The following is a 23,782-nucleotide window of genomic DNA, read 5'->3' on the forward strand; positions in this document are numbered from 1 at the left end:
TCTCTCAAAAGAATGTCCTGCAGCCACTCTGTGACATCCTTGACCAGGAAGGTGGCACACCATCCTGGAGTCATACCTATGGCCGCAGAAATGCCTGTGTGCTCCCCGAATTATGGAATCCCCTAGCACTATAGCACTTCCAGTCTTTATCTGCCCCTCCTGTGGAGCTGAGCCACCCGTGGTGCCACGATCTTGGCTCTTACTACAGTCTTCTGATGAACCATCTCGCTCACCACTGTCCAAAATGGATAAGCTGTTAGAGAGTGAGATAGTCTCAGAGGGTTCCTGCATTACCTGCCTGGTTATCTTAGATATTCTGGTGGTCACCCATTCCCTCTCTGCCTGTGTACTTCTTAGCCGCAGTATGATCGCCTCTCTAAACGTGCTATCCACATAATCCTCAGCCTTGCAGAGGCACCACAGCTGCTCAAATTTCACATCCCAGAGCTTTCTGCAGGTGGTGACTCTTCTTACAGATGTAGTCATTGAGGACGCTTTGTGCCTGCACGACTTCCCACATCCTGCAGGATGCACATTCCACATGGCCACACTGTACTCTTAAACTTTATATAAAGTGTTTACTGCATAGTATAATATAATAACTTACCTGTCACTCACCAATCATGTCTGTCTTTCTTTCTTTCTTTCTCTTTCTCTCTCTTTCTTTCTTTCTCTTTCTCTCTCTTTCTTTCTTTCTTTCTCTCTCCACTGTTTTATGGTCTCTCACTTGCTCTCTCTCTCTCATACCCTTGCGCTTGTTCTTTCTCTCTCTCTCTCTCTCTCTCCAAACTCCTGCTGTTTTATGGGCTCTCTCTAATGTAGTTTAGTTAGTTTAATTTAATTACTTTCTTAATTAATTTAGAATAATTCCTGTGTATACCACACCTTTTTACCCTGTGCACCAAACTTAATTCACTACTCACTCGGTCTCCATCTTGCTCTGGTATAGTTGCTTGTCGCCTCATGCGCCCTTTACTCATTCTGCAGTTTGAAATGCCTGTCTCTTTTATAGACCCTCTGGTGAGCCACTAGCTAGTTTAGCTTTCTGCTACAGTTATTAACACCAAGTGAACCAACTGCTTTCAGTTGATTGACAGTTAACTGCCACTACCAGGCAGCTCCTTCTTTAACAAGCTGGTCTAATTTACTTGCAGGTTGTTAGTTCTATGTCAGTGCTTGATTCTCAATCTATATTTAACCCTGAAAAAGACTTAGCAGAACTTACTACGTGAACCTAATTTGCTACCCACTCAGTCTCCATCTCTTCACCCACCCCTTACTGAGCTTAGGCTCACAGGTAAAATGTCAACTGTTTTGAACAAGGTCCTGGCCCCACTGACCTGAAACATAAAAGATATTTTAAAAAATTAGCGACAAGAAAGGATCATTCACCCTATCAAAACTTATCAATTCTTGTGCTTTAACTTATCTAATTTTAATATCCCTCTCCATGATGTGTGTCCATAATATTTTAGCTCTGCTACTGCCCTGCAAGGTTGCCCTGAATATGTTGACATACATAAGTGTGTTTTGTTTCCAACCAGTAATTGTCCAATAAACCTGCCATCGGCAACCCTGTGTCAACTCCTGCATTTATCTATTCAGCAAGAACGGAGAGTAGTGCAGCCTTAGGGACGGGCTGTTGTCCTGCAGTACTGTACTGTAGTGGAATCTATCTATTTCCAGCATTTTCTTGGCCAATTGAATTCCAATTTCCAGTGAGTATTTGCTATTCTACAAGTATTCAGTGGAGATTGAATGAAAAAGGGGCCACAATTGGTCTCTCAGACAGCCGCTGTCAAGAAGACATGCTGTAAGAACTGACCTAAACTCACTGAGAGAGGTAAATGCAGGATAGAGAACGATGTGACTGTAACAACGGTAAATGGATAGGTAGCAATTATTAGTTGTTTGTGGGGGAAAATAAAAATGAGTTAGCTTATACTCACATATCCATTTGCATTCTTAACACTTACCCCTTCTCTGCATTGCTGCATCAAAAGCTTGTAAAAGAAAGAGTTTTTTATAATATAGTCACAAAATGCTGGGAGAATCCCTGCATTGCGGTGCAATAATGCTTTGAGTGGGAGCAGCTATTATTTTCCACTTGTCAGCACTCACCTAGCTGGAACTAATCCCTTTCATATACATACTACTGGAGTGAAGGAATAATCAATATATTTGAACAAAATTAAGAACCGTTTATTCACAAAGCACCATAAGAGGTATAAATCGTATAACCTTTTTCACCCAATAAGAATTTATTTTCCACTAAGACCCACACTTCTTTCCTGTCACGACTTTATCAATGCATTTCAAACTTTACATATCACATTATATTTTTTGTGTCCTGCACAAAACAGATCTGCCGAAACAGATGTTAATAGCTTTTATATACAGAATAAAAGACCAATTTCAAAAAAATCTAAATTCTATGGATGTCCAGCTAGTATAGGAAGGCTGGGTTTAAAAGGAGTTTGACAATCAATTAATATTATAAAGAAAATAATATAATCAACAGCTAAAAGGGTGAGGAAAAGAGAACATATGTGATTCAGTTAAATTAAATGATGGAAGGAAAGGATGGCTTAAAGGGAAAAAAGGAAACTGATTATAAAAAACCTTATAGTCTGTATGGTAATTGGGAACTTTAATAGTCTATGATATTGTGGCAGACTTATTTGGTGAGGCCGATGATTTATAATTATGAAATTCTTATTACATTTTGAATAAATATTTAATTTTAATTACCTTTTTCACTTTTGGGATTATTCAATCTCTCAAAATGGTAGAAATTAAGAGATGCTTCATGGAATTTGACATTAAGTATTGCAAAGGCGTGATGATCACTGATGAAGATTTGACTTTGCTAACTGAATGTCCACCAGCAAGTATGGAGTTTGTGAAATCAGGATTTGCTGGAATTGTTTGTTTTAACTGCATTAATTACTGTTTCATGTCTCCGTGTCCTCCTTTGCAGAGAAGCTGTGAGACTTGTGTTCTGAAAGTGCTGTGAAATTGATCTTCATACTGAAAATGTGGTTTGTGCTTATTAAAAATTATTTTTGTTAAAGATTTTTTGATATTAACAGCTTAGATCTATTAACATAAAATAAATTATTGATGCTCTTTTATGGACTTACCAACAAAGAATCAAAAAAGTGAAATACAAATTTGAAAGTTTTTACTTTCTTTGAGTACTGAAATATTGAAAGAATATTTACTGGTTTGCATCATTCTATTCCTGTGAAATAATAGATAATTTAAAAGTTGGAGTAAACCCAACTGGTTACATTTGACTGAAGTGTGGTGTCTCACAGGGGCAATGTTTTTCAGTAAATATTAGATGTGGAAACCTTAAGTGTGTGGCTTAGCTCAACTTTGAGTCTGCCTTTCTGCTAAACAGCTTTAGTAACAAGGGGCCTGATACACGCAAAAGGAAAAAAATAGTTTTTCTTGTGAATTAATGAAACTTTGAGAACTCTAAGCTTGAAACTAGTAAGCAGTTTTGAAGTGTGTTATGTCATTACATAGAATTTACTGCACAGAAATAAATATTCACCAACTGGTCTAGGCTGGTGCATAGGCTCCGCACAAACCTCCCCCGACCCTACTTCATCAAACCCTATCAGCAAATCAATCTATTCCTTTTTCCTCCCATGCACTTATCTAGCTTTCCCTTAAATGCAGCATAATACAAAAAAGAAACCGATTAGTAGTTTGTAATGTGGTCCATCTGCTGTTAAAGGGAGTGTGTGTTATATGCCTTCTACACCCTCTGAACTCTTGTACTGCCCTCTGTTCCAGCTCTTCTGCTGTAATAGCCCTGCCAAAGGGAAAGGATGGCATACAGAGCACTCCCATTAGTTGTTTCCCTCATTTTGTTGCATGACCATTTAAAATCTTCCACTTTTTAAACTCCCTGGGGCTAACTTTCCTGAACTCCTGATGTCAGAGAGGGTGGGAGCAGAATCAGGATTTCCGCTTTCCCAGCCTACAGAACACCTGGGGTGGGATCGTCCAGTCCCCCGCCGAAAGTCAGTAGACTTTTGGCTGGGCTGTCGAATCGCCCGCGGCAGGCCCCGCCACGACAGGACCAGAAAATCCCAGCCCTGGCCTGTGACTGGAACTGTAATAACCTTTAGAAGGCCATGTATGGTTCTCCAGGGAAATGGAATGGTCCACCAAAGACAAGCAATTATTGTAGATAATGGTGTATAAGTTGACATTTGAAGCCCCAAAAAATCTTTCCAGGAACAGGGGTCGACTGATACGCCATGTATAAAACATGAACTGTCGATATTGAGGTGGATGGTCACCATTTGGAAATGAGAAAAAAAAACACCAGTAATTCAAATTAAAACAATGTGACGCATTTTAGTTCATGGATTAACTCTACGAGGATTGTTTGAACCACAACTGTAACATTTTAAAAACCGTCAACTTCATTGTTTTCTGGCATCTGATGCAGAGTTCATTGAGTTCGCCCTGAATCACTTTGGCATTATCATAAGGATCCCACTGTAGATCAGATTTGGCGCTTTAAGTTTCAGAATCATCCCCCCATAACAAATCATCTTCCTCTCCATCAGTTGAATTGAATATTCCGAATTTTTTTGAATGAGCTGATGATCGTTTGTGCATTAATACCATCCCATGGTTTGATGACAAAACCCGCACAAAACACCCAGCAGGGCAGCACACGTGTTTCCACTCATTGTGAAGGCTTTTTCTCTCAACCATTCACTTATTCCATTCAGCACGAACATGATCCTTGAATGGCTTGCTGAGGCACACATCCAAAGGTTGAACTATGGATTTTAGACCCTCTGGTATAACTGCAACAGGTTCCTCTTGATCTCATTGGTTATCTGGGATTTGAACATATCTCACACTAAAAAAATGCATTCTTTGTGTGAGCCACCAAATTGCTTATTCCACACATTATCGATCCATAACTGTTGTCATGGACACGGCACTAAATCTCCTGCAGGGAACCTGATTTTCGACATGTTTTTACATTTCAAAATTACCATAGGCTTTAACTTTGTTCTGTCAGCCATGCAGTTTCGTACTGCGGTGAATGTTGCCTTCTCATGTCCCGTGGTTTCCACTGGAACTGTTTCAAACCTTTCCACTTATCAGTTCGGTTGCTGGTCATATCAAAATTTATGGGCGCTTCATCCATGTTGCCGATGTGACATAATGGGTACTCATGTTTTTACTGCTGCCTGATGATGAACTGCGGGAAACTGGTAATTTTAGCATTGAGGTCTTTTGGTAGTCTCTGAGTGATCTTGGTCTTCTGTTGCAACACTAGACATTTTCATTCCATAAAACAGTCACATCAACTAGCTGTTTCTCTGAAATCTTTGTTGGACTCTGGGTTTAATTTGACCCACTTAAGCGCGTATGTACGCATTGCATTTCTGGTGACACTGAAATCGTTATGATGATTTTCGAGGACCCGTTCTGATACATGCTCCTCAAGATCAGGCCAGTGGCTGGTGCCAGTTCTCAAGGCTCATTTGGTCTTGAGCATCTTCTTCAGGGCGGATTCCTTCTTCTTCCATTCTCGCACCATTTTTTCACTAACACCAAATTCCTTCGCTGCAGCACAGTTATTTGACGAGTGAACAAATGTGAACTTTTAGCTTGAAATCTGCTTCATACTTCATCCTTTTTGCAGGAGGACCCATTTCTATTCATCAGTCGCAATGAGTGGTCTGCTCTGTGTGGGTCTAAAACTCCCACACATCCTCTTGGCAACACAGCCCGTATCGCTGGCTTGATCCCATGCGCCAACTTATAAGGTGAGTATAACCCTAAACATATATTTCTCACTTGCAAAATTGAGGCTGACTCCCAATGTGAGTATAGCCCTAAAAATGCATTTATTAGCTGAAAAATGGGTAGGTCGATTTATACAGTGAGTATTGACCTGAACATGCATTTTGGCGCCAAAGAAAATGGGGTCATCTTATGGCCAGGTCGATTTATTTGCTACAACCTATGGTAATTTTGTTTTAAAAATTAGGATCAATCTTTTTACACAGGAGGCTGAGAATGGGATTTCTGACAAGGGAGACTGGCACAACTGTGGCTGTGGGCACCAGAGTTTCTGGCCGTATGAGACAGTTTGGTACACAAGATGTACTTGTAGTGGTGTCAGCACTTGCTGCTTCCATGCAAATGCGTTCCCCTCCCACTGATCCACAAAACTCAGATGAGTTCAGCACTGGCACCATCCTACCATATTGGCCTTGGGAAGATGAAAATCCCTATTCATGGGCAGTGAATTCTTGGCCCCCTGACTCTAGGTTTAAACTGGAGCAAACTAGTTACTTTTCATTTTGGCTGCAACTGCGGAATTTGGCACTAGTTCATCATTTTACAAATTCAGATTTGCATCACAATTTTTACTCAATTTTTTGAAGTTATGCTTGCTCCACTTCTCAGAGTACTAATCTGAACAATATATCTGTTAACATTTTCTTTTGACATTACATCAGTTTTACCTTGAGTCTATTTTTTGCTAAGGTCATTGAAGAGACTACTATTGATTCAAGAACTTTTACCTGTCAATCTGTCAATCATCCTCAACTTACCATTTCCATTATCTATCTTTTTTACACCATTTAAAAAATGAATTTCTTAAGTGTCAGAGGTATAAATTAAATTAAAGCTAAATTGGTGACTCATTTAGCAGAGCTATTGGAAAGTGTTTATTTTTTAAGAGATGAAGAGATTACCTGTTGTTTATCCAATTTATGGAACACATTTTCTGAAGGCTATGACAGGGCTGCAACATAGAACAACAACAACTTGTATTCATATAGCATCTTGAATGTGATAAAATGTTCCAAGGCTCTTCATGGAAGCATTACAAAGCAAAATTGGATGCCCAGCCACTTAAAGAGATATTAGGGCAAATGGCCAAAAGCTTGGCCAAAGGGGTAGATTTGAAGGAGCATCTTAAAAGAGGAAAGTGAGGTTGAGAGGTTTATGGAATGCATTCCTGAGCTTGGGACCTTGGCAACTGAAGGCCAGCAATGGTGCAGCAATTAAAATTGAGGATGCTCAAGAGGCCAGAATTTGATTAGTGCAAAGATCTTGGGTGGTTGTGGGACTGGAGGAGTTTACAGAGGTAGGGAAGACGAGACCCTGGAAGGAGTTGAAAATAAGGATGAAAATTTTAATATCAAGGCTTTGCTTAACCACAAAAAGAGTGCCAAATTTCAAATGATATCTAAGATTTATACTACAGGAGAAAATGGTGCTGATTAGTTGAGGCTTTGCCAAGAAATTTGGCATTCTTTTCTTTTCTTTGTCCTGTTGAGTGCAAGGTGAAAAGCTTCAGCAACATGGCACTCGTTTCAGCAATATTTAACTGGAAATTGTTCCCCATCTCTTTAAATAAATAAATGTTCTCTTCAAACAGGTTTACGTATTTTCTGGTAATACAGCACAGCATGCTTTCAATTCTTCCATTTGCCAGCAATTTTAATTTTAAAATCATGACAGAATATTGCTTGTGTTCTTGTGCAGTGAACTTAAGATAATTGATGATTTAGCAAAGTACCCAGCATCTTTGATAATAACTCCAAAATTAATTACTGGCACAATTAATTAATTACATATTCAGAAAGCGAATTGGTTTGAGAAAGGCACTCACATCTTTGAACCTTAGGGCTCCCACCCACATGTCATATCACAAGCTGCCTCTCTACAGACCACCATCTACAAGAATGAATATAGTACAAGTTCTATATTATATCGAAACTTTCTTTAACTATTTCAACTGTATGAATCACACAAGAGTTGTCTCCATCCAAGCCCATTTAATTAGTTTTCCCTGGAGTCAAACCTCATATGACTATTATTCATTATTACAATCCACAGGTATCTTACCAAAGAATTTAGAATTCTCTGGATTGCCTTATTACAGAGAAGTTCTTTGCTCGGAACTAAAAAGAAACAAAACGAAGGCCAGGAGCTCTTTAATTTCCTGGTCAATCACAAAGTTAAAGGCTCCCAGTTGTGGTCAGTGCAGAAGAGGAGCTCAATCACATTGTAATTGGAACTATACAGATTTGCAATATAATATGTTTGATTGTCAGGAAGGGCACTGCCCACTGAATTGGCTAAAATTAAATGAGGCGTTACCTTGCCTGAAGGGGGTATCATATGCCAATAAAAACCTTGCCTTCAGGTCCCCTTCAGGTTAGCCTAGGGAGTCTCAGAAAAAAAAAATAGTAAAGATCACCTGCAAAACAAAAGCTCAGGCCACTTAATTTAATCCACTATCCTGATTGCTGCAACTCCTGACCTCTCTGGCCCCGAGATGCCTCCACAATGGACCTGCATGTCCTGGTCCTGACCCCTGATTTCCCTGCTCCTTCTACCCAACACCCCCGCACCCCCCCAATTTCTTCACTTTCATTCACCCTGCCGCCAATGCCCCCCGCCACCCCGCAAACAACCAAAGGCTCACAACCCTTCATTTTACCCAATGGCTGGCCACTCAGGCAATAGCAGTGGCCTGATCTCTGCTACCCACCCCCCTCAACCCCGCCCCACAATACTGGCCTCATTTAATGAGGTCTAAGGTCCATAAAGTTCTGCCCTGTGAGTTTTCAGGGATAGCTTAAAAACCCTTCTCCTCTGAAAGCCCATCTCGATAGCAATGTGAATCACATGGGCTTTGTATCCAGGTAGAAATTCTGAGTAGCTATTCTTGAGACCTCAACTCTCTTTTACCTTGGAAGTAAATGGACAGTTTAAAGCACAACTGTTTGCACCCAACATTCTCAACACTTTTCTGAGACTTAGTGTATCCACTGTTAGCAGACAGGCTGCTGCTATTATCTCCAAGTATAAACACCTTGTACCTCCTTCCCAGTAAAACAATCTAGGTCGCCTTTAATCTGAAATAACCAAGCCGCCAGGCTTATTGTCAGGCAGACTTCAGAACAGGTCAAATGACACCTTTCATTTTAACATGAATTAAAGACAGTCCCAAAACATAACAATCTGAAAAACCTTTAACAGGGGATTGACTATCCTAAATATCTAGGGCATGATCCTTAATAGCTGTTTTATCTGGGGTTTTTGTTTTAACTTTTCTTCTTGTTCATGTAGAATTTACAGATTTCTAGGATTATCCCTGATTTATTTTCCATTCTCTTTGAAAGGGTTTGGTGTAACTGAAACTGCAGCAAATTATTTAACACAATTGTTAATTATGGGTTAACATAGCAGTAACATAAAACTCTAGACACATGTAGCTATATTATCTACTTTTTTATCTTGCCCCCAACTGCAATATGTATCCTTCTTTAGCAGAGAGAATCTCCCACAGCCTCCAAAAGACAAACTGCATTTTATTAGGTGATCCAGTTCCTGATATAGCTTGCAAGCAGGTTATAAGAATTCTGGCCAGCAGCTTAAGAAATTGTCAGCCTGGTTGCCTCTTTGCACCTTTACAGGAGCAGATTTAAGTTGTAACACACTAACTTGATGTTATATCTGATGAATTTCATGAGTCTGCAACTGGTGTGGTTTTCACATGCCCTGCGGAATGAAAAATCCACTAAGAAAGCATGATATTGGAGCTGTGGACGTATCTGTGGCTCTACATTTTACACTTTCTCAGTTGAATAATCATGGCTAGGAATTTGGAAATCAAAATAATGTAATGAATTGGCTATTTAGACTCTTGACATGAGTGACAATTATTAGCCACATTACATAACTGTCACACAAAACCCTCCCCACCTATCAGTCTTTATGGATAAATGTGAAGAACTGGTAGAATGTGCCATGTTAAATACCTGGTGTCTAGTGAATTAGCCACTCTCAATTTGGAGGAGCTTCGGTGGGAGAGGAGTCAGCATTGGTCTCAGGCCAGGAAAGTGAAACGTTGGCTAGTTTTAGTTCCTGAATAATGTTCCAGCAGTGATAGACTATATTGGTTGTAAGATCCTCTTGTGAAATTGGCCTGCTTGACTCGACAAGTGATAAGCTGGACAAGCAAATCACAGTGCTAACAGTTAGCAAGGACTGCAGCACTGCAGATTAAAGGGTGCATTTTCATTTAATCTATTTGTTCTTTTAGGCTGCTCGTTAACTTTTTGGTCTTTTGGGGGCCTACTTTCTTCACAACTGAGTTGTGACATTTATTAACACAGATTTGCTGGTGCTGGACTGCTTTTGTTTGCTTTGAATACAGTTTTATTCCAGTCATGGGTGGACTGGTAAACCTGCTTTTGGGGCTGGAGAAGGAAGGGGAGCAATGAAGGAGACAAGAGAGGGCAGGAGAAGAGGTCGAAGGAGGGCCCTGAGCAGGAGACCATACCGACAGCAGGTTTTCACAGAGCACCTCTCCGACCTTAACTTCACTGAGGAGCGATGTGTTAAGTGCCTGTTCTTCACCGAGGAGGCTGCCACCAAGCCCAATCACCTGCTGCAGCCACAACTTGGGCCTCAGAACCAGGCCATAGACCATACTGTCTGGGGCTGTTAAGGTCACCGTGGTCCTTATGCCAACAGTAGGCACATCAGCGACATCTCCAAGTTTGTTATGCATCATTGTATTCGAGATATAGAGGCTCTCTACAACAGGAGGAACTTAGCTCTCTTTCCAAACAGGCAGAATGATACAGGATAAGAGGGCATTTTACAGGCTTGCCATTGTGCCATATACTGCACCATTGACTTCTTTCTAAGGGATTTATTTTCCTTTATGCCCGGCTTTATTATGACCACAGGCAGAAAATGTGTTGATTCCTGGCAGCAGTCACGATGCATTCATCCTGCAGCAATCTTCTGACGTCTGTCAGGAACTCTGGCATAATGGCAGAGGTTCCCTGCAATAATAATCAAGCTGCTTCTAGCAATATCATTGAACAAACCATCAGCTGCTCGAGAAGTGCTTCTACTGTCTTGAATGTGCAGGAGGAGTTCGGTACTTAACCCTCGACCATATTTCCAGATGTGCTTGCGTGCTGAAAAGTTTGCAATATAGAGGGAGAAGCCTTTAACATCACCTGGGAAGCAAAAATGTAAGAAGAGCAGGAGGAAGAAGAACAGCAATGCAAAAGAGTGAACAGCTGGAGAAAGATCGATCACATTGTCCCTAGCAGCCAGGAAGCCATTTTTCCTAGAGTGCTTCGTGTGAACCATCCCTCCCGTCCTCAATAGCCAAACAGTGATATAATCTTTATCACCGCCGTCCTTACCGTCAGTATCTGACTGGCTTCATTCGGGTCAACTTTATGGATCTTGCACTCCCTTCACTACAAAGGTTAACAACAAATGCAGAACCCCCCCAAAACTTCAGCAAATCAATTCCATTTGTGTAGAATATTTAATAGGAGTAAGTAAGACTCACCCTTGTCCAACCCCGCTTTGTGGTCATCCTGTGTTTGTTTCTCTATCCTGGTGTTCCCATGAAGCGCATCACCAATGACTACAGTTTGGGAGATGGAATGCTGCTGAGCTTACGGTGAGCACACTTCGGATTGCAAGAGTGGGCAACCGTGTGGAGCTGTGGGCCTTGAGGGCCAGGCTGCAGATGCCTCTCTCAGAAATTGTAGAGCTCTGTACAAGAACACTGTGCAAGAGCGATGTATAAGTTACTCTTATCTCAGACTCAAACAAATCTTTAGGGTCTTTTCGAGCTTTTCTCTCTCCACCAGCAGAACTTTAAAAGGAGTTAAATAAAGTTCCAGAACATCCACCCAACCTTACATTCTGCATTGTACTCTTGGACACTTGTCTTCCTTGGTATGGCATGCTTGCAATTGCTTGGCAGTTGGTGGGGAGGGAGGGGCGATGGGAGAATTATAAGTCGGGTTCTGCTGCTCATGTACCATGACTGGCAGAAGATGTACAGGAATCCCAGGAAAACAGTGGGAGGGTTCCTTGCGCCATTTTTATGAGATTTCTATGGCTATTCTGTCAAAGTTATGGTGGGTGAAGAGGAGAACTCACATAGAAATTTACCTCCTAGTTTCATATCAGTGCAATTGCCAAATCTTCTTCATTTATGGATGTCAAAAGACCGTCAATTCAAAATGTTTGCTCTCCTGGCATAAGAGTTCTAACTACAATAAGATTTTTGACTTAAGAATGGCTTTTAGTGGTGCCAGAATTGGTCCTGAACCGCACAAAATTAGGTACACTATCATACTGGTCTGTTGTCTCCAATTATATACATGAGTGCAGGGGTGTGGAGGTGTTCCCCTGAAATGTAGTTTTGTTTAGTCTTTTATATTAACTGAATGAATTAATTCAGTTTCCTAGTTTTGGAGATAGCTAAATAACTATTGGGCCAGATTTTGTGCAGCCTGTTGTGTCAGGAACCTTTGAGTGTGTGCCTACTTAATCATGGAGAGGCCCCACATCAGTCTCCCAGCAGCAGGGGAATCCTGCCCTGATTAAGTCAGGGGGTGGAAGAAACTGGTGCAGGATTTACGGCCACGGCCGGTGGGATGTCAATTAGATTCATTAATGAGCTACCACTAAATTGCGGTGGCTCAGGGGTAATGAGCCTGATTGACACCCATTGCCCCTGAGCCCACTGCAATTTAGTGGTAGTTCAGAGATTAAATGGAGGCCACAAGGGTCTCTTGCATCCGGAGAAGGCTACCCAGCAAAACCTGTTGGGTTTGTCAGCGACCTCCTTTGCTATCAAGCACTTTGTCCCCAATTGAGGGACCCGACATCAAGCTTTTACCCTCAACCCACCTCCTCTCACATTCCCAACGTTGCAACGCCCATCCTGCCTTCACTCGCCTGTGGCCTTTCCGCAATCCTGATCCTCGGGCGGTTGCAGCGCCACCAGCAGCCACTAGCTGGTGCTGGTGGCATGAGGAGCTACCGGCCTCTGATTGGCCGGTAGCTCTTAACAGGCGGGACTGCTGCTGCTGGAGACCTCAATTGCAGGGAAAGCCTTACAGCAGCCAAAAGGCAGTTGATTCCATCAGGCCTTCCTGTGATTGAGGAACTGATGGGGGTTCCCTACCGGCTCTCCAACTGCTGAGGTAGCGAGTCCTGTTGGCCCAAAGAAACCCCAATTATTTTGCCTACCCTTTTTCAATTCTTGTGGTAAATTTCTCTTTTTGTAAATTGTGTTTGGTATGCTGATGGGATTGCTTTGTGCTCTGACCTAATGTGTAATAAAGCTACAGAAATTATCACACACAGTTCACTTCACTGTAGCCCTGAGCTATAAGTAGAATATGAACTTTTCCACCCAGCAATGTGAGGGTTCAAACTCCTATCACACATTGAACAGCAGTAATGACCACATGTATATAAGTATTATGCTGAAGGACCAAGCTGAGGATGATTTGTAAATTGAACATTATTCAATTTAAATGTTAATTTTTGTGTTGTGTAACTACAGGTACAGAAAGCGAATATCCATTTGCTCTTTATGGTGAAATGTATATAAGGAAAAAATATTCATGTTCAGAATGTTATCCTAATTTGAATTTACATTAGACAACTGCAATAAATCACTGTTGAAAGTGCATACCTTTGGCAGATATTTGTATTTTGATGTTATTTACGCAGTTATTTTCAAGTGGCAGGTCACTCTTGTTTTACATCATGCGTCATTGGGGAATAAAAGGGAACATGAAGTCTTCCTATTTCACTGCACTTGTAATCTCTTCTGACACTTTCTAGCTGACTCAAAGGTTGTTTATGACAACAATATCAGTTGCCATACAAGTGATCAGTCTATTGCTGGACTGAAATCCTTTTTCCAATTGTTTTGATAAACCTCCATAGAAACCCCAAGGAATGCAATCTATACTCAGAGTCCAAGAAAATATATATATATATACACACACACAAACAGACATACTTATATAATATGTGTGTGAGTGTGAGTGTGTGTTTATGTGCATAACACAATAAGAGGGGAAGGAGCTTCTAAAATTTCCTAAATATTTTGGTGCCAAAAACATGAAAATCCTTCTAGCAAGCCCCAGCTTCATCTCTAGGGGCTGCATTTTAGAGCATTTTTTTGGCAGGGGGTGAGACGGACACATAAAATAGGGCAGCTTCCCACCCGACCACCTTCCCATCCACCCCCGAGCTTACCCCCATTATACAGGTGCCAAAATTGGCAGCCTGGCCACCGTATTTAAATAAATATTCAAGGGTCAATTGGGAAGGAAGCGGGCATGCTATCTTCAGGCTGCTCATTGCAGATTAGGGGGACAGCCCTCCACCTCCCTAAGGTAGTACCCCACCTTTCTTCCTACCTGCCTGCTCCATAAAACATCTCCCTCCGTACACTGTTTAAATGCTGCCTGCCCTAGATTGTGGACTTATTTGGCTCTAGGCTCCATGGGCTTCTTGCTCCTGGTTGCAATACTGGCAGTGCCCACTAACGCGCTTTTGGTGCTGCCGGGACTTCCTCCCCATTGAGGAGGGGCGGAAGTCCCATATTGCCCCAAATTAGCCTCTCCGCAGCGGGTCATGGCTGTGGGACAGGCTGGCATGGAGCAGGTTGGCTCCACGCTGACTTTGCTTCCTGTAATATTCTGCCCCAGCAGGATGTAGCAGAAGAGCTGATATATAGGATGCAATTGAGATTTGCTGTTCCCCAGATCTAATCTGGATTTCCTATGAGGCCTTGTAAAGTGCTAAGGCTTCAGCCACTCCTTGCGATGCCAGTGACACAGGACGTGGCAGGATGAGGCACAGGAGAATATCCTTGTTCTATTCCCATTTGGGAAACAGGGCTGCCTTTCCAGAAGGAGGAGATGTACCACCTCAAGAATGGCCCATTGGGCCCATCTTAGGAATTCAGACCTTGGACATGACTTTGGCCCCAAAGATATTTTCCAAGGTGGGATTATTTCAGCCGTTAGGCCAATAGGCAGCTGAAACTTAATTTCAAAGGGTCCCTGGCAACCTTTCCCCTCCTGCAGTTGGTTTTCCCCTCCTGAGATTCTTATCCTGTTGGGTTCACCAGGGGCCCTAAATGTACCTCACATGTCATAAGCAATCGCCAGGCATGTGAAATGAAGGACCTCTCTTTAACTTCATGAACTTTGGTAAGTTCGCAGAAGTCCCAGAAGCAACTGAGCTTCCAAAACATTCATGTTCAATACAAAATTTTCATTTCTAGGTACATGTAAGTCACTAGGAGCAAAGAAATAAAACCTGTGATGCAGAATCGTCAATATTCTCTCTCTCTTCAGGTACTATGCTCGAAGAGGGCATAGGCAAACATGGGACTTCCACATGTCGATCCATGGTTATGCTTGGCAAGGTACTGCAGTGGTTTGCCATTGCCTTCTGCAGGTTCTGACTGACCAGAAGACCGTCCTGCTCTTACTATCAGCCATAGATGTATTGGAAGGATTTGCAGGTAGATAATTAACCTGTTTGGCCATATTATGAACGCACTTTCCATGGCCATCAAGTCCCCAAGTGGTATTTGTACCCAAACTTTCTGGCTCCGAGGTAGGGACACTACTCACGACATGAGTGGGCAAATACATGGCAGGTGCAGTATAATGTGTATAAGTGTGAAGTTATCCACTTTAGTAGGAAAAAAGGTTAGCAGAGTATTACTTAAATGGTGATAGATTGGGAAATGTTGATGTGCAAAGGGACCCTGGGGTCCCTTTGTACATCAACACTGAAAGCAAGCATGTAGGTGCAGCAATCATTTAAGAAGGTAAATGCTATGTTGGCCTTCATTGCAGGAGGACTTGAGTACAGGAGCAAGGATGTCTTACTGCAGCTGTACAGGGCCTTAGTGAGACCACACCTGGAGTCTTGTGTGCAGTTTTGGTCTCCTTACTTAAGAAAGGATATATTTGCCACAAAGGAAGTGCAGCGAAGGTTCACCAGACTGATTTCTAGGATGGCAGGATTGTCGTATGAGGGCCAACTAGGCCTGTGTTCACCAGAGTTTAGGAAAATGAAAGGGATTCTCATTGAAATGTATAAAATTCTGACAGGGCTGGACAGACTGGGTGCAGGGATGATGTTTCCTCTGGCTGGGGGAGTTCTAGAACAAGGGGTCACAATCTCAGGATACGGGGTAGGCCATTTAGGACTAAGATGAGAAGAAACTTCTTCACTCAGAGGGTGGTGAACCTGTGGAATTCTCTACCTCAGGAGGCTGTGGAGGCCAAGTCACTAAATATATTTAAGAAGGAAATAGATCCCTAGATTCTAAGGGGTATGGGAAGAGCGCGGGAGTATGGTGTTGAGATAGAGGATCTGCCATGATCACATTGAATGGCGGAGCAGCCTCGAAGGGCTGAATGACCTACTCCTGCTTCTATTTTCTATGTTTCTACCACAAAACTTCCAATGTCAACATTCACTAGCTTAAAAATACCCTCCTAACAGGTGGGCATAATAAACATACAACTGGGTGCGAAGTTTTTGTAGAGTCTGAATTACATCATCAGGCCTGGATTTTTGCACTTCGCTTGCCTGAGTTGAGTGCCTCCAACTACCCTAAACAGCATGTTAAAATGGCACGGGGTAGGAGTTCAGAATGGATGAGGTGAGTACCATACTGCCGATAACAACCCTCTGCATGCCCTATTCTCGTTTGACGCTGGCGGTTAAAATTGGCACTTATGCATCAGTGCCAATATATAATGAACATTCCCTGATGTAACTTTACCATGTTTTTATTTCCTACACTAATTTTTATTGCCTCCCTATATAATTCTGCTAACGGTCCATTGTGTACTACAGACTGTCTCTACTGGGTACTGGCTTGATGTTGTCTAAACTTATTCATTTACTGTAAAGCCCATAGCAATTGTTGAGAAAGAGGCCACATTGCATCTGCTTGAAATAGTTTCATATTCAGATCCCAGAGGTGAGAGAAACAGCTCCCTTGTGTCATGTTTATTCCTTTGCATTCTGAACCACCTATTCAGAAAAGTCAACTTCCTCAAGAACACGAGAACTAAAAATTGTTGATATTGTCAATGGGAAGAAAACATATTTGCAATTTTCTAAAATACAGTTAACAATTTGGGTTAGCGATGACGTTCAGATGCTGTGTCAGTTCAGAGACCTCAGTACTACCAATCATCCTTTGTTTTTTATGGATGGTATTCCTTGGGTAGTTGCAATTAAATAGTTGCATTTAACTTTGATGCCATCTTGCCCATTGTTCGTATATGCAATGGGTCTAATGCCAATTTCAGACACTTCTAGTTTTTTGCCTTTATTGATATGGTGGGCACATCCTACTTGTCATATTGTAGACTTAGGCACCTGTTTAACATCTAATCTGGAGAGTGAGGTGATCAGGCAGAATATTAGCAGTGGCTGGGATCGGGGAGTGTAGCAGTGGAGATCAGTGAGAGTGGCAGAATTGGTGGGTGTAAAGGTAACAGCCGAGGCTGAGGGGTTGCTTTTGAATGGTGATCAGCATCAGTTTTATCTTCTCGGTCGAAGTCTGAAGTTTCTTTGTGGACAGCCTGTTAAGCTACCTATAGAACTGATTTTCCAGCAAACTAATATTCTTGTCCACTCGATGGCTCTCCACTGTGAAATGGTGGAGATCAGGAGCCTTTGGTACAGCAATTTGACATTTCAACATGGTGAGCTCAGCAAGTCTAACATTGTCTAATGATCAACTGCTCCTGTGTTTGCACATGCAGTAATTCCAATGTTAGAGAAAGTTGTTTAACCCTTTACCTATAAACATCCTTCTCACACCCTACATTTTACAGCCTTACTATGCAGTTGTTTAAAATCGCTACAGTGGAATATGTTACTATGATTGACAGGGTGAGCAGTTATTAACTCAGAGGTGAAACAAAGAACATATGCCTCCCACTGTGTTCATGTTGATGATTTGTAACTCAATTTTGTGGGAAAGTATCAAGTTGGGTGAAGCAGTACTATGCAAATGAGTATATTTTGCTGATAGTTGAAGGGATTTTCATTTTTAACCAGTGCCTCCTGGTTCTGAAATGTGTGAAAGTTGTGATGTTAATAGTGCAATTACAAGCTCCTTTCATCAACAGATTCTTAATTGTTGCTTGGGGTTATTTACATGTGAACGCAGAAATTGCATTTTAATAACACTCTGTCAGACAGCAGTCATGAGTGAACAACTGACTTCACTTATAAGAGTAATTAAAATGAATGAGTTTGTTACCACCTTGGCTGGGCTTGGTTTTTTTTGTACTCAAGATAATGATGTTTGATTATTCATCAAATGCTGTTAAGGATAATTATGTTTTTTTTCTGAAGTAAATCCATTGTGTCATTAATAGTTCAAGAGATTTGTTGAAACTATGAAGTGATTTTTTATTTCTGGCCTTGTGGAATGGAGCATGGAGCTACAAAGTATTGCTCCTGTTGTTTCTTGCCCTTTCTCTTCTCTACTGAAGATGTTGGTTTTTGCTAGATTACACTTCCAGGCGGGAACAACCCTCTGGAGTCTTGTTTTGAATTCCATTTTGCATGTGGCCATCAATACAGTCTTAACAGGTTATTTGACTACAGAGGCTGTCAAAGCGAAGCTCGATCCTGTGCTTTTATGATGTTCATGCAAATCTCCAGCAGGGATCATTACTGGAGAACGATCAGGAGCTGCAGCCCTGGCTGATTTTGTCCCACCTTCCCTTCTTTATCAGTACCATGGCCAATTGTTGTGCCCAATCTGCCATTTTGGCTCAGATTAATTAACTCAACACAGAACAAGGATCAAGCCTATTCAGTTCTACACTGAACAGTGAGTATATCCACTGAGCCATCTTCAGTTCTTAATTGGTCGATAATTGACTCTTAGTGTGATGAACTACGCACGTTTCCTGTGTTATTGATCAATGGTGAGTTGGATTATTGGATTGTTCCAAGACAAGGAGTTGGTAAACTATAATGGGGAAAGGTTGCATAGAAACACAGAGCACTTGCAAAGCCTTTTGTAAGAGATGTTCTGAGAGACAGTGGGGAAAAAAAAGTGGTTCCTGGGAAAATTCAGCTCATTCGGAATTTTTTTTTCCACCAATCATAAATTAAACATAACATTGGGTTTCACGCTGGTTTAAAAAATATCAGATTTTAGCAGTGATGAGTGAGTGATGCATTGTTCTGTTTCTCTTGTAAAGGTGAGACCCATTGAGGTTACAGTGGCTTGAGTTTCAAGCCAACAGGCCACCAATTGCACCTGCTCAAACCCTAATGGGCTTATCTGCTGCACTTCCCTAAAATTTTGTATTTTTTTCATTCAGCTAAAAAACCTATTTCAAAAGCACATTATAAATTGTTACAATGATACTCAAATTGGATGCAGGGTGAGGAGTGGTAAAGCCCACTGAAGCAGCCAAGCAATTATGGAAACAAAGTGGGAAAGACTCTTAGATAAAAAGTAATCCAGAGAAGTGCAAGGATTTTTTTTATTTATTCATGGGATGTGGGCATCACTGGCCACACCATCATTTATTGCCCATTCCTAATTGACCTTGAGAAGGTGGTGGTGAGCTGCCTTCTTGAACTACTGCAGTCTGTGTGGTGTAGGTATACCCATAGTGCTGTTAGGAAGAGAGTTCCAGGATTTTGACCCAGTGACAGTGAAGGAATGACAATATATTTCCAAGTCAGGGTGGTAAGTGGTTTGGAGAGGAACTTCCAGGTGGTGGTGTTCCCACCTGCTGCCCTTGTCCTTCTAGATGATAGCGGTCGTGGTTTGGAAGGTGCTTTCTAAGGAGCCTTGGTGAGTTCCCGCGCACTGGAAAAATAAGTGGTGAATATTGCTGCTTCATGCTGTCAATGTTGTTGGAGACGAAACTGAAAGTGATATGGGATTAACAGAATATTCAACACGATCATGTCCTGTTCACGTAGCACAGCAATTAACAAAGCAAACAAAGTGATGAGCTATGTTGTCAAATCAATACATTTTAAATTTAAGGCCAATATGCTGAAGCTGTATTGTGCTTTGGCTAGCTACAGCTCGAATACTGGGTTAAACTGAAGGATCTTACTTAGAAACTAGCAAAAGACACATTCAAAACCGATGCCAGGAACCACATCTATGCATAAAAATATAATTAACACTGGCATTGTCTTCAGATGAAGTAGTGGAGGCAATAAAATCTGAAATCCAGAAGCTATCAGATACTATGTCTGAGACATCATAGATTTCTATGAAAGGATAAGCTAGATGGGCCTATGACCTTCCTCATCTATACTTAGCATTTGTAAGCATTTGTCTGTAAACTATAAAATGAAAGTGATTGATATTTATGGTATTGATTTGAAGAATTTAGCCCTAATTTAGGATTTTAAGTGCTGGTTATCATCTTCCTTGCAACCAATTTAGATTGTTGATCTTACTCTCTTTCATAACTGCTGAATACATTTTAACCTAGTTTCCTGACTACCCAGAGTTTGATTTTCTATTATTACCTGAATAGATGCTTCGCTTGTATTACTCCAGGGTAAACTTCTACTATGAAGGTATTGCTTTTCCTTGTACTCACTGTTTCTTCTGTAATGTACTTCACAAGTTTTCAGTCAACGTAATGCAACTCCCATGTCCACTGAGAAGTGCTTTCGGTTTTGAAAACAAGAAAACAACATTTCATTTATTGCGCATCGATTTGGGGAATGAAAAGGGGTGTGGAGACAAAAGAAAAAACTAACCAGGAGGTCGTACACCAGGGAGATAAGTCTGTAAGTCCAAATGTCACGTCTAGCCTATGAAAGAAGCAATGTAAATGGAAGTTCAGTCTCCAGGGAGGGTTTAGTTAAGGTATGTAAGATGCTGGATTATAATTTAAAAGGATCATCTTTGATTCCAGCTGCTTTGCCTGTGGCTATGAAAATGACAGCAGCCATTAATTTTCAGGTTGCTGAGCCTTTCCAATCAACAGGAGAGGAATTCTCAGACACTGAAGAAGGAACATTGTGTTCGGCTCACAAAGTGACAGATGCATTTTTCCGAATGCTAGATAACTCTGTTATTCACAATTTTAAAAATCTGAACAATGGGACAGACAGCAACATTTCTTTTGCCAACTGCTAACTTCCTCAGAGTGTTGGGTGTTGTTAGCTGGGCTTTCAGTATAACTGACTGCCAGGCTGACCTTTGAGAGAGTCTAAGCTTGAGGCTAAACTGATGGTCATCACCCCATTGAACAGACCACAACAGCACGGTTTGTGTACTGCCAGGCAAGCAAGGCAGAGTACAAGCATCATGAAGCAAATGTTTGATTTGTTAGTCAATCAAAAGGGTTTTGCGTCTGAAATTGCAGACATACATCATAAAATACACTATAAAGTATCAGTCCACTGAGAGGGAAATAAACTTCAAAATCATCATGTGAAGGATAGAGAAAGAACTCGCGTTTATAGAATTGTAGCTGTACTGAACGAGGCCATTCAGCACATTGTACCTGCTTTTTCACAGCCTTTCAGATAACAACAATTTGGGCAAAAAAATTATGCTCCTCTCATCACTGGTTCTTTTGCTAAGTACCTTAGTTCTGTGTCCTCTGGTTACTGATCCTGTAGCCGCTGAAAACATTTTTTCCTTATTAACTCTATAAAAATCCTTCATTGTTTTCAACACCTCTATTAAATCTACCCTTAACCTTTGATCTGAAGAGAACAACCCCAGTTTTTCTGGTCCCTTGTCCGTATCCCTCGTACCATTCTAATAATTCTCCTCTGCACAACCATCAAGGTCAGGATATATTTCCTGTTATGTGGAGCCCAAAATTAGACATCATTTTTTAAAGTTATCTATTCATTTATGGGATGTGGACAGCACTGGCTATGCCAGCATTTATTGCCCATCCCTAATTGCCCTTGTGAAGGTGGTGATGAGTTGCTTTCTTGAACTGCTGCATTCCATATGGTGTAGGTACACCCAGAGTGCCGTTAGGGTGGGAGTACCAGGATTTTGACCCAGTGACAGTGGAGGAACCGTGATATATTTCCAAGTCAGGACGGTGAGTGGCTTGGAGCAGAACTTCCAGGTGATGGTGTTTCCATCAATCTGCTGCCCTTGTCCTTCTAGATGGTAACGGCTGTGGGTTTGGAAGGTGCTGTCTAAAGAGCCTTGGTGAGTTTCTGCAGTGCATCTTGTAGATAGCACACACTGCTGCCACTGTTCATCGGTGGTGGAGGGAGTAAATGTTTGTGGATGTGGTGCCAATCAAGCGGGCTGCTTTGTCCTGGATGGTGTCAAGCTTCTTGAGTGTTGTGGGAGCTGCATTCATCCAAGCAAGTGGGGAATATTCATCACACTCCTGACTTGTGCCTTGTAGATGGTGAACAGGCTTTGGGAGTCAGGAGGTGAGTTACTTGCCGCACTATTCCTAGCCCCTGACCTGCTCTTGTACCCACAGTATTTATATGGCTATTCTAGTTCAGGTTCTGGTCAATGGTGACCCCCTAGGATGTTGATAGTGGGGGATTCAGTGATGGTAATGCCATTGAATGTCAAGGGGCAATGGTTAGATTCTCTCTTGTTGGAGATGGTCATTGCCTGGCACTTGTGTGGCGCAAATGTTACTTGCCATTTGTCAGCCCAAGCCTGGATATTGTCCAGGTCTTGCTGCATTTGGACATGGCCTGCTTCAGCATCTGAGGAGTCGCGAATGGTGCTGAACATTGTGCAATCATCAGCAAACATCCCCACTTCTGACCTTATGATGGAAGCAAGGTCATTGATGAAGCAGCTGAAAATAGGACACTACCCTGATGAACTCCTGCCGTGATATTCTGAAACTGAGATGATTGACCTCCAACAACCACAACCACCTTCCTTTGTTCTCGGTATGGCTCCAACCAGCAGAGAATTTTCCCCCTGATTCCCGTTGACTCCAGTTTTGCTAGGGCTCCTTGATGCCACACTTGGCGAAACACTCAAATTGAGGCTGAGCCACTGTGTTATAAAGGTTTAGCATAAGGTTTAGTGTAAAGGTTTAACTTCCTTACTTTTTTTTACTTGTTCTTGGGATGGGAGCATCACTAGCAAGGCCAGCTTTATTGTCCACCCCGATTGGCTTTGTGCAGGTGGTGAAAAGCTGCCTTCTTGAACCGCTGTAGTCCATGTGGTGTATGTACACCCACAGTGCTGTTAGGGAGAACCTCATATGCCTTTTTAACAAATTTCTCAACCTGTCCTGGCACCTTCAAAGATTTGTGTATGTACAGGTCACTCTGTTGCTGCACCCTTATTAAAATTGTACCCTTTAGTTTTTGTGTCTCCCATTTTCCTCCCTATCAAAATACATCACTTCACATTCCCTGTGTGCAGTATAATCTGCAATGTGTCTGCCCTTTTCATCAGTGTATGTCCCCCTGAAGTCTTTTACTATCTCATCATTGTTTACTACATTTCCAAGTTGCATGTCATCTTCAGACTTTGAAATTATATTCTGTATACACATGTCCAGGGGATGACTGTATACTAGTAGGAGCTGTGGTCCTAATATTGACCCTTGGGGAGACTACTATATACTTCCTTCCAGTCTTCAAAACAGCCAGTCAGCACATTTCTCTATTTCTGCTTCTTTGTCAACATAGTATCCACACTGCCACTGCCCTTTTAATTCATCAATTTTGTTAATCAATCTATTATATGATACTTTATCAGATAGCTTTTGAAAGTCCATATACACGACATTAACTACACTACTTACCTCAACCCTCTCTGCTACTTCAGCAAAGAGCTCAATCAAGTTACTCGAACATGATTGGCCTTTAACAAATCCATACTGGCTGTCATTTATTAACCATTTTTTTCCAAGTGCTA

At 41.6% G+C, this 23,782-nt stretch overlaps 1 protein-coding gene and 1 long non-coding RNA gene across 4 annotated transcripts in view; one reads left to right on the forward strand and one right to left on the reverse strand.

Annotated features, from left to right (window-relative positions):
* LOC144691602 (uncharacterized) overlaps positions 1-20,681 on the reverse strand; it is a 38,960-nt gene extending 18,279 nt beyond the window's left edge. Inside the window, exons 1-2 of the long non-coding RNA XR_013579176.1 lie at positions 20,658-20,681; positions 20,499-20,558 (exon numbers count right to left, since the gene is read on the reverse strand). This is a non-coding gene — a long non-coding RNA (uncharacterized LOC144691602). The remainder of the gene's footprint in view (positions 1-20,498; positions 20,559-20,657) is intronic.
* Positions 1-23,782, forward strand: part of il1rapl1b (interleukin 1 receptor accessory protein-like 1b) — a 1,487,064-nt gene that overhangs the window by 1,216,882 nt on the left and 246,400 nt on the right. The gene's annotated exons all lie outside the window — the stretch shown is intronic.

Source organism: Cetorhinus maximus, chromosome 16, assembly GCF_964194155.1.
Source record: "Cetorhinus maximus chromosome 16, sCetMax3.hap1.1, whole genome shotgun sequence".
NCBI lineage: Eukaryota > Metazoa > Chordata > Chondrichthyes > Lamniformes > Cetorhinidae > Cetorhinus > Cetorhinus maximus.